Source organism: Nanorana parkeri, unplaced genomic scaffold (assembly GCF_000935625.1).
Source record: "Nanorana parkeri isolate BGI_ZX_2015 unplaced genomic scaffold, ASM93562v1 scaffold18, whole genome shotgun sequence".
Classification (NCBI taxonomy): Eukaryota; Metazoa; Chordata; class Amphibia; order Anura; family Dicroglossidae; genus Nanorana; species Nanorana parkeri.
Genome location: NW_017306286.1, coordinates 633415 through 643367, shown reverse-complemented (window position 1 = coordinate 643367; position 9953 = coordinate 633415). Strand labels below are relative to the sequence as shown.

The 9953-nt window shown below is 41.4% G+C and overlaps 1 protein-coding gene across 2 annotated transcripts in view; it reads left to right on the top strand.

Moving 5' to 3' along the window:
• The first annotated feature begins 2689 nt into the window (after positions 1-2689).
• The window catches only part of SDSL (serine dehydratase like), a 39236-nt gene continuing 31972 nt past the window's right edge, over positions 2690-9953 (top strand). The window contains exon 1 of one of the 2 annotated variants that reach the window (XM_018560585.1): positions 2690-2713. The gene's annotated coding sequence lies outside the window, so the exon portion shown is untranslated. Of the gene's footprint in view, positions 2714-9233; positions 9284-9953 lie in introns of those variants that run through there. The other variant, XM_018560577.1, reaches the window with a different exon arrangement.

The following is a 9953-nucleotide window of genomic DNA, read 5'->3' as shown; positions in this document are numbered from 1 at the left end:
ACGAGTACGAGTGCTCATTAAAATGCCCAGTATTGGCACTGGTGCATCTCTACTTAATAATACAATGTAGTCCTGCATAGTTAGTGCATTGCTTCTAATAATTATACAGGACTACAAGTCCCAGCAATACAATTTAATGAAAACTGGCAATGCTGAATACCACCCAGCTCCCCCACGCACCCCTCCTTCCGGTCCAGCCTTCACCCACAGACTCACCTGATTCCTGTAGCACCTTCTTTGTCTTGGCGGGCAGGACTAAGTGGAGAGGGTCCTCTCCCACACAGCAGAATGTGCTGCCAGGCGAAGCCTGCAGCACATTCTTCTAGACAGGTGACCGATCACTTGTACAACCTCTCCATCCCCGCACAGCTGCCCATACATGCCCCGCTTCTACTGCTGCGGATGGCAGAGCAGCAGGGAAGTAGCGGCACTATCTGGGGGGGCGGCATGAGGGAGCTGCGGGCCCCTTCTAATGGCATTGGAGGCCAGCACATCCACTGTAAGCTAGCCAAAACCCAGAGCAGGGGGCGCGATCACGGCCCAGACAAAGCTGCCACTCAGCCCATGTCCAGACTGAGGTTCACCTTTTAGTAATCTCTGCTCTACTGTATATCAATCATTTTTAACATAGTGTTTATGCCAACATAAGTGATACAGCGGTCTAATTTTAATTAGGTATCAATGATTTTTAACATAGTGTTCATGCCAACATAAGTGATACAGGGGTCTAATTTTAATTAGGTATAACAAACATCTAGTTCTACTAAAACTGCAACCTCTTAGAAGACAGACTTTCTTCAGACAAATTTGTTTCTTGAAAGCTTGCAGTTTAGATGGAACTTATTAGTCATTAGGCTCCAAGCACATCTATGTGATGCAAGTGAATGTGTGATGCCACATGCGAATGTTTGGTGCACTGCGGTGCCATTATTTCGTAATGGTACCCCAACGCACCTAGCCAGCGTGTGTGTGTTGTATCACACCACAGAAACAGGAACCATACCGCACTCCTTACCGGGATTCCCACCTAATGAGGATGGGTGCTCGAAATGACTGCGGATGGCGCCGCCACACATGAACAATAGAAAAAGGTCACCAGCACACCGCAAGTTGAAAAAGCAAAATGTTAATTTATTGCCAATAGCTGTATCTCATTGGCAAGCACTTTTCGGGGGCCACGCTTCATCAGGCTTATGCCTAAGCCTGATGAAGGGGACCCTGCGTGCGAAAGCATTTGCCAATGAGATACAGCTATTGGCAATAAATTAACATTTTGCTTTTTCAACTTGCGGTGTGCTGGTGACCTTTTCCTATTGTATCACACCACTTCACATGGTAACCTATTAAAACCTATGAATTGCAATTTTAAAAAAGAGTCATGTACTTTTAGTGCAATTTAGCTGATGGATTGCCCTACCAGAGCGCACCACAATACACCCTTCAATACCACTGCAAAGTGAATTAGGGCTAAAAGAGGAACTTCACCCTACCTAGTCAAAATGAAATTTCTAATCCCTAACTCTTGTCCCTGTATAACAATTACAAAACCCCCAAAACGTCCTAGTCCATGGAGTTTAGAGTTGTTTTCCTTGTAGGCAAAGTTCTTCTTGCATGGCTCAGCTCCCATGCCGCCAGGTTGAAATGAGATATGGTGCATCCACTGAAATGCAGCAGGTCTCTGCCAGGTCCCTGTTCATGTGCAGATTCCACAAATGCACAGACATTCTGCAGGTCTTCCAGGTCCTTGTGCATGTGCAGATTCCACACATGGTTAGACACGCAGCTGGTCTCTGCCAGGTCCCTGTGCATATGCAGATTCTATGCATGCACAGACACGCCACAGATCTTTGCCAGATCCCTGTGCATGCGCAGATTCTACAAATGCGCAGACATGCCGCAGGTCTCTGCCAAGTCCCTTTGCAGCATGTGCAGATTCCTTACATGCACAGTGTCTGCACATGACCAACATCTCACAAACTGCCTCCTAGGATGCGTGACATGTACGTCATCCTCGTCTAGGCAAGATTTCAGAAAAGGAATACTTAAAAAGCAAAATTAAAGGTATTTACTAAGGCTGTGGAAATTAAAGATGAATTTCTCGATTAATCGTTAAACTTTTTGATCGATTCAAAGTATTTTGATCGCTAATGAAAACACTCACCTCTCCGCCGGCTGTTAATCGAAATTAATTGACTAATTGATTTAAAAAAAATTTGATTAATCGAACACGAAAATTTTAATCATTACCAGCCCTAGTATTTACAGTTAAAAAAATGTTTCTTTTGCAATTGTGTAAGGATGGGGAAGGATAATATTTTGATGAAGGTCCTCTTTAAGTCTATAAATAGATCTGTAGGTGTGGAAGTCACCTGAGGCTAACATTGCACTTTAGTCATCCATCTCTATAAAAGGGTTTTTATATATATTTTTTAAAAATTCATACCATTACTGTCCATGCAATATTTTGTAGTTACAATGTTTTAGCAATGAATCAGATATATTGGTAATCTGTGTTACTGGATGATATGTATTTGCTCTGCATTAGAAGCATGTAAACATGTCATGACTATAGACCCACCTCCAAGCTTTCCTGTGTCAGTAGTTGGACAGAATAACGCAAGTCCCAGTCCAGCCAGTCCACACCTCGCTTTCAGCTACACATGCTCAGCATTGGCTACGTTACACCCTTTTGCCTATGAAAAACAAGACAGAGGTATGCAATATAACCCTGCTGAAAAGCTGCTTCATATTCCCTGATGTCACCCGTGTACTCTCTTCTGTTGTGTGTGCAGGAAGCCTTGTTTGAATGTATTGTGATGAAAGAACATCCATTTTGTACATTGGACAGGAATGACAGTGAGTGACCAATGCAGCTGTTATAAAAGGAGTATTTTTTTCATTTTGTCTCTCTTCCCTCTCCTGATCTCTTTTGTTTTTACTTTTCCTTGTGGTAGAAGTATAAATGGAATAACTGGCCACACGTCAGACAATTTAAACAAGGATTTCAATGAAAAATCTAAATCTTCACATAGAATTGTAACAAAATAACGCTAGTTACAGATATATTATGATTGTGCTGGGTGCCTTGTCCAGTTTTTGGGTAATTGATCATTATCAATTGGCTGTGGCTGATATCTCCTGGATTCTAATTTCCCTGTACTCTGTGCTGCATTCACACATCTGGGTTTAGGCACATGCATTGTTACACTGAAATAAATGGAAAATCATGAAAATGAACTCTACGTTTTACAGCAATGTGTGCACAGTACACATTCACATTCGTTGTCATGTATTTGCATTGTTTTCTTGCTGGGGACAGAGGAGAGGGGAGTAGAAGAAAGGTACATCCATAGCTAAGGGAACCCCTAAATCACAGGGGATACGGTAAAGCTGCTTATACACTGGTTATTTTTCATCCCAGTCCTGCTGACTCGGCCAAAATTCAACCGGAGTGTGGCCCTATTGGGTCCCCCCATTGAACAAAAGTTGATTTTGTACTTTTGTCATTTAACTTTGCTTGAGAAATCTGGCCCGCAAAATTCTTGGACAAACAGTGACTGCAGCTGCACCACTGTCAGACTACAATAGCCTGTCAGAGGGGATTCTCCCATCTACACTGTTAGAGTGGATGGGAGAATCAAGAGGTTTTTTCTCATTCAACCCCAATCATTTTATGGCCAGCCTAAAGTTGGGTATACACATAGTTAGTCAGGTTGAAAAAAGACACAAGTCCATCGAGTTCAACCTATAGAGATACGGAGAAAGGTAAAAAGAAGAAGAAAAGCCTAAACAGAATGCTATGCTTTTCTTCTTTTTTTATATATTCTTAATTTAACCTGTGAGCTGAACAAATAAAATATAACAGATGCCTCCATCCATGCTTATGAGCATGGATGGAGGAATACTCTGCTGTTTTGCATTGTATTCTGATTGAATACCCGAACAGAGCCTGCAGCTGATTGGCTGCAAGTTCCATTAAGCCAAAGATTATCCAACCTGCTCCTTCGATCAGCCGATCGAGGTATGCCAGGCAGAAAGGTGCTGACAGGGGTGCCCACTGTGCTATAGTTGGCCGATTTGGCTAAACTTTAGGTTGCCTAAGTGAACTGTTTTTATTTATGGTATGAAGGAAGTGCTGCTCAGTACCCTATTTATTTACTTGAACTGTGAATTTTGATGATCTGTGCATGTTAAGACATAATTCAAGGATAAAAAAAAAAGCATACACTATATTACCAAAAGTATTGGGACGCCTGCCTTTACACGCACATGAACTTTAATGGCATCCCAGTCTTAGTCCGTAGGGTTCAATATTGAGTTGGCCCACCCTTTTCAGCTATAACAGCTTCAACTCTTCTGGGAAGGCGTCCACAAGGTTTAGGAGTGTGTCTATAGGAATGTTTGACCATTCTTCCAGAAGCGCATTTGTGAGGTCAGGTACTGATGTTGGACGAGAAGGCCTGGCTCGCAGTCTCCGCTCTAATTCATCCCAAAGGTGTTCTATCGGGTTGAGGTCAGGACTCTGTGCATGCCAGTCAAGTTCCTCCAACCCAAACTCGCTCATCCTTGTCTTTATGGACCTTGCTTTGTGCACTGGGGCGCAGTCATGTTGAAACAGGAAGAGGCCATCCCCAAACTCTTCCCACAAAGCTGGGAGCATGGAATTGTTAGCACTTGGCACAATGCAGTCAGGCAAGTACCGTTCTCCTGCCATCCGGCAAACCCAGACTATATGACATGTGAGTGAATATGTATTCTGTATATGTTGCACATACTATGGGGGGAATTTATTATAGCAATTGCGAGTGTGTGAACGTGCACGGAATATATTTCATGCACTTTGCACCGAATTTATGATGCTAGTGTAATGTTGTTCATACATGAGTTTAACAGACTCCAGGAAAGAAGACTTTTAACTCCAGGCAAAAAGCTTAACTGTCGCTTCTTGAAGAAGTTGTCATGGAGACTTCTTAAGTTGCGATTGTTTTGTTAGGTGATGCTCCAGTTGCAGACAGCCGCAGGATAAGTGCAGATGTAAACAGGTGCAAAAAACGTGCAAACAACATGCAATTGAAAAAGTAGTGTAAGCTCAGGTCAAAACAGGGGCACATGTTACAAGACATATTTGCACATAAAAAAGTGATCTAAGAAGCTAAAAATGTTGCAATTGCTTTGATAAATTCCCCCCAATGTATATATAAGTATACACAGATATATTTTGATATAGTGTTACATATGAAATGAATGCTGTCATGTTAATGCCTAAGGTCATTGTGGCACACCGTTTTCAGTTAGTCACGTGGCCCTGAGTCTGCAGTACATGGATAAGTACATCTGTGTGAGATGAGCACAAAGGCCACAGAAGGAGAGAATGACACAGCAATAATGACACAATAAATGTAGCAACTGTAGCAGGATAACACAAAACTGCAGGCTGCTGTCCTCAGTGAACTCAGGTTGCAAAACTAAAATATGTTTCATAGGATTTCGTAGATTGTAAACTCTCACGAGCAGGGTCCTTCTAATTCTTTTGTATTTGTAATAATTCACACTTGATCAACGCAATCATTTGTTTTCTATGTGTCCCGTTCACACCACAATACTTGTGCTATGTTGAAAAATGCAGACACTCTCCATTCTTCCTCAGCGCACTGCATGACTCCAAAGGCCACCACACTACAGTGCAGCCCTTTAGCTGCTGTGCAGAGACCTGAATTCAGTGTATAATTTGTACGCTGCTAAAGAAGTGAACAGTGCCTTGTGTAGAGGAGCCTTGTGTAAAAACACAAGGCACCGCTACACACCGCTGCCACCTACGTGGTAAAATGGAGCATTGTACCATATAACTGATGTGAAAGGGCCCTAAGTGTAGCATTTGGATTCCCTGAACCAATCATTTTCATCGCAAAATGATGTTTATTGTGTATGGTACAAACTTACATTGTTATTCACATAAGAAGGCTTATTTGGGCCTTCTGTTCCTAAAAAGTCAATGTTTTTCTGTAAAAGTAAAATAGAATAAAAAAACACAAATGTAACCAGTTAGCTAAGAAATAATGTAAAATTATACCTATTGGTAATTTTCCTGACCTTAAAGCATGGCAGCATACACATGGATTTAGCTTGGCCCCCTATCCATGTGTATTCTGCCAGGTTGGTGTCAGAAAAACAGAAATTTGTCTATTTACCTATCAGTAATTTTGTACTTCAATTTTGTCCCTAGAGCTTTGTCCAGTGCCCTGCCTGACACTTTTACTGTACTCTATTGACTGTGGTACGGATCAGGCAGCGCCCCCAGAATTCCCATTTACTGGACTATTTTTTTTATTATTATATTATAATTTTTTATAATTATTTATTATATTATAATTTCTTATAATTATTTATTATATTATAATTTATGATGTCGTGTTTCAAACTTTATCATACCCGGGATGTCTACTGGACTCTTGTTTGGACAGATTTAGGTGAGTTATTCCTAAGATTTACTAAGAATTACAGGCCTACAATATAAAACAACAAATTGCCATGAAAAACAATGTACCGCTTTGGCATGCTAAAATCCTCCATAATCATAGCGCCAGGGAGGTTAATGATAGCCTTGTGCACTTGATGGAAGTTTTATTCCTACATGGGGTGCACATTTGAAATAAAACAATTTTTTTTAATTTTATTTCAGGCATACCATAGTTTGTCTGTTGTCCTTTCAGATGCTGGAGCGTACATCTCGCAGCAAACCACACTTGTTAGTAAATTCAGCATATATATTGGCTGTAGCCTTGCACATCTTGGGTGTATAGTAAACTGTGTGAGCATGCCTTTGTCTTTGTGCATTAGGCCGCAAGTGTGACCGTGCAATGGGTTTTGCTGTGTTTGCCAGGCGTCTGCATAGGGCAGCCCATTCACTTCAATAGTCTGCCCTATTCACAACAAATGCAAGAAAGAAGCTCATGCAGCAGTTCAAGTTGCAAGCTTCACACGTTTCTTTGACCACATGTTGGGGGGCGCGTCAACACACATAGCCATTGTGAATGGAGCCTTATAGATTAGCTGGCATTATGTATATCCTTTAGTAAATTAGGCCCATTGTGCTCCTTCTGTACATCCAGGTTATTAACTGTGCATTACTACGAGGGGCATCTGTAGGTTTTATTATACACAGTTAAAGGAGAAGTTTTTCACTCACCTCATAGTTCTAGCCGACCTGTGACAATGAGACTGTCACAGGTCGGCTCAGTAGATCGGGAGGTGAGCGAACATATACCGGCATTCGCTCACCTCTCGATCCTGTCACGGCTCTCTGCCGTGACAGGGGAGGGGCTGGATTCCCCGCTCCCCGATCCGCCAGCGCTGACTGGCGTAACGGTCTGGGGAGGGGGTGGGTACAGCTGGCTCTGCCTCTAGATGGGCAGTGCCAGTTGTCAGTTCTGTCAGGCTTCCCACCCAGCTCAATGATGTTACTGGTTGCCAGGAGCTGGGCAGAACACCAGCCAGAGTTTTCCACTCAGCACCTGGCAACCAGGGATGCCAGTGAGCTGGGCAGGACACTGGTCAGAGTGTCACAGGTATACCTGTGGCCTCCCCATGTGACCCAATGAGATGCTGCCTGAGGCAACTACCTCAAGCTACCTCATTATAGGGATGGCCTTGGCTGCGTGAATGCAGAATCCTATATAAGCTAGTAGATATGTAACATGTTTCATTCATTTATTACGTTGCAAGGTAATGTCTTCTTACTACCAAACCACAACCTGCATTTTCATATGAGTTCTAAACTTTTTTTGTGTTATTACACATGTTTTTTTTTAGGTCTTTTCATGTTTGTGCGTTCTTTTTTTAGCTAATGAAAAGGCAAGGAAGTCATGTGTCCTTCAAAAAATTTTCAGACGCTCCCATTGAAGTTTATAGGACCAAAAATGCATGACTCCGCCTGAAAAATGTTCTGTATTTTTTCATGCGAGAAGCGACACAGCACTTAGGTGTGAACAGGCACCTTTCAAAATAATAGGATTCTTTATGTTGAGTTTTGTTGTGCTTCGGGAAACACTCAGTTGTGAATGGGGGCTAAAAGGAAATGCTGGTGACTCTAGTCCTGGATAACACAGTGCACATGCATTCAAATGCTGAGCCCTCCCTTCATCCATTTCCTATCATTAAGTGAATCTGCTCTCAGCTGATATGAATGTACATGTGATACTTGCTGCATGTATTGCTGCAGATGGATATTCATAGAGACAAGCCAAGTGCACACAGCTTTATATTACATTTACTAGTATTTTTTATTCTGACTGCAGTCTTCTCTTAATGGTTCTAAGCAGGGCCGTAACTACAGATCATGACCTCTCTGAGCTGTGAGTAGCGATGCCACGATCCCAAACACTCCTGTTGTGCATATTAAGTTGACTCTACACTGTAGGCTTTACAAGGGTTCAGAGTTGTCGTCAACTGCAACCACTCCTACTCCTGAAACCTGTTGAGGCCCCCTTCCACTCCCAGGCCCCATATCAGCCACCTGGGCTGCTATGGCTATAGTTACACCACAGGTTCTGAATAACTGCATCAGTGTTAAAGCAGATTATAGCTGAACTCCAGGATAATCAAATATTGTATACATACAATCGGCATGTTCATTCTCACTTGAATCTTGGTGTGCTTTGTGTAAGTCTGTGCAGTAATCCAGTGTGAAACATTTCCTCTGTACAGGAGCTTTCTGTAATAAAGACCGGTCACTGCTGCTCTCTCTCTCTCTTATGCAGGGTGACTGGTCTTGTGCACACCCCCTCCTGTAGTTCTCTGCAGGCAGCCTGTAGTGGGTGGGTCTTCTGAGCCCCTCCCACTGCTCTGCTCTCTGCACAGGCTATGCAGCACTTTGATGTTATCACTGCTACTTTTACAAGATATTAACTGGATTGGCAAAGACATTTGGTGCACACAAAGCAGATTCATATCATCTGTGGCTATTGAGGAGTATATTTAAATGATGATTTTTGTGCCCAGAATGCAGCTTCAACTAGGCTAGTTTTAAATAAACAAATATAGGTGGCTTCATATATCTCTTTTATGTCATAGTAATCTTTTCTGAAGTAAAGCAAATATGTGATCGTGATCATTTAATCTGCAGGATCCTGTCAAGATAGAGTTACTCTGTTCTCCAAGTCTTGTACCTCCTCCTTCATTCAGGCACTCCCCGCAGGACCTTGATCTCAGACTAATGCTCCCTTGTCATACAGTCTAACGCATTCATAGTGAGGATCTTTATGCTACAGCATAACGCTTGTAACAGGTAAGGGGTATATTGGTGAACTATAGTATTCTAAAGCCAACTCATGTACAGATACTGGGTTAAATGGGAAGAGACGTACAAGATGTCTGCTTATTAAAATGCATAGAATTATTTTTTTATGAACTTACATGATCTCTTACTGGGTAAATGCGTACTTAATACGAAAGATGTTAACAGATATATTCAGATCTTTCTACCTACTTACTTCTTTTCATTACACTTCCGTAATAGAGCAAAGCCTATACAGGCGGTCCACGAGTTACATACAAGTTAGGGACTTTAGGTTTGTACTTAAGTTGAATTTGTATGTAAGTCGGAACAGGTACATTTTTTAAGTGTAACTCCAGCCAAAAAAACATTTCATTTTGGATAGCATAGGGAAGGGTCACGTTTGTTTTGCTGTCTGTTCCCCTTGTTCAGAAGATTATAATATAATAAAAAAAATGTTTTATTTAAAATTACACCAAAAAAGTTTTTGCTATTTTTAATTTTATTTTATAAACTTTAATTTTTTTAAATTTGTTTGCATTTTACATTTTTATTTATTTAACTTTTTTTAGATTTCTTTGTCTTTTTAAATTTTTTTTTTTTTAAACTTTTTAAAATTATTTTAATGCTGGGAGCCATACCCAGCTTGCTATTGGATATTGTAAAATGCAATAGACAATAG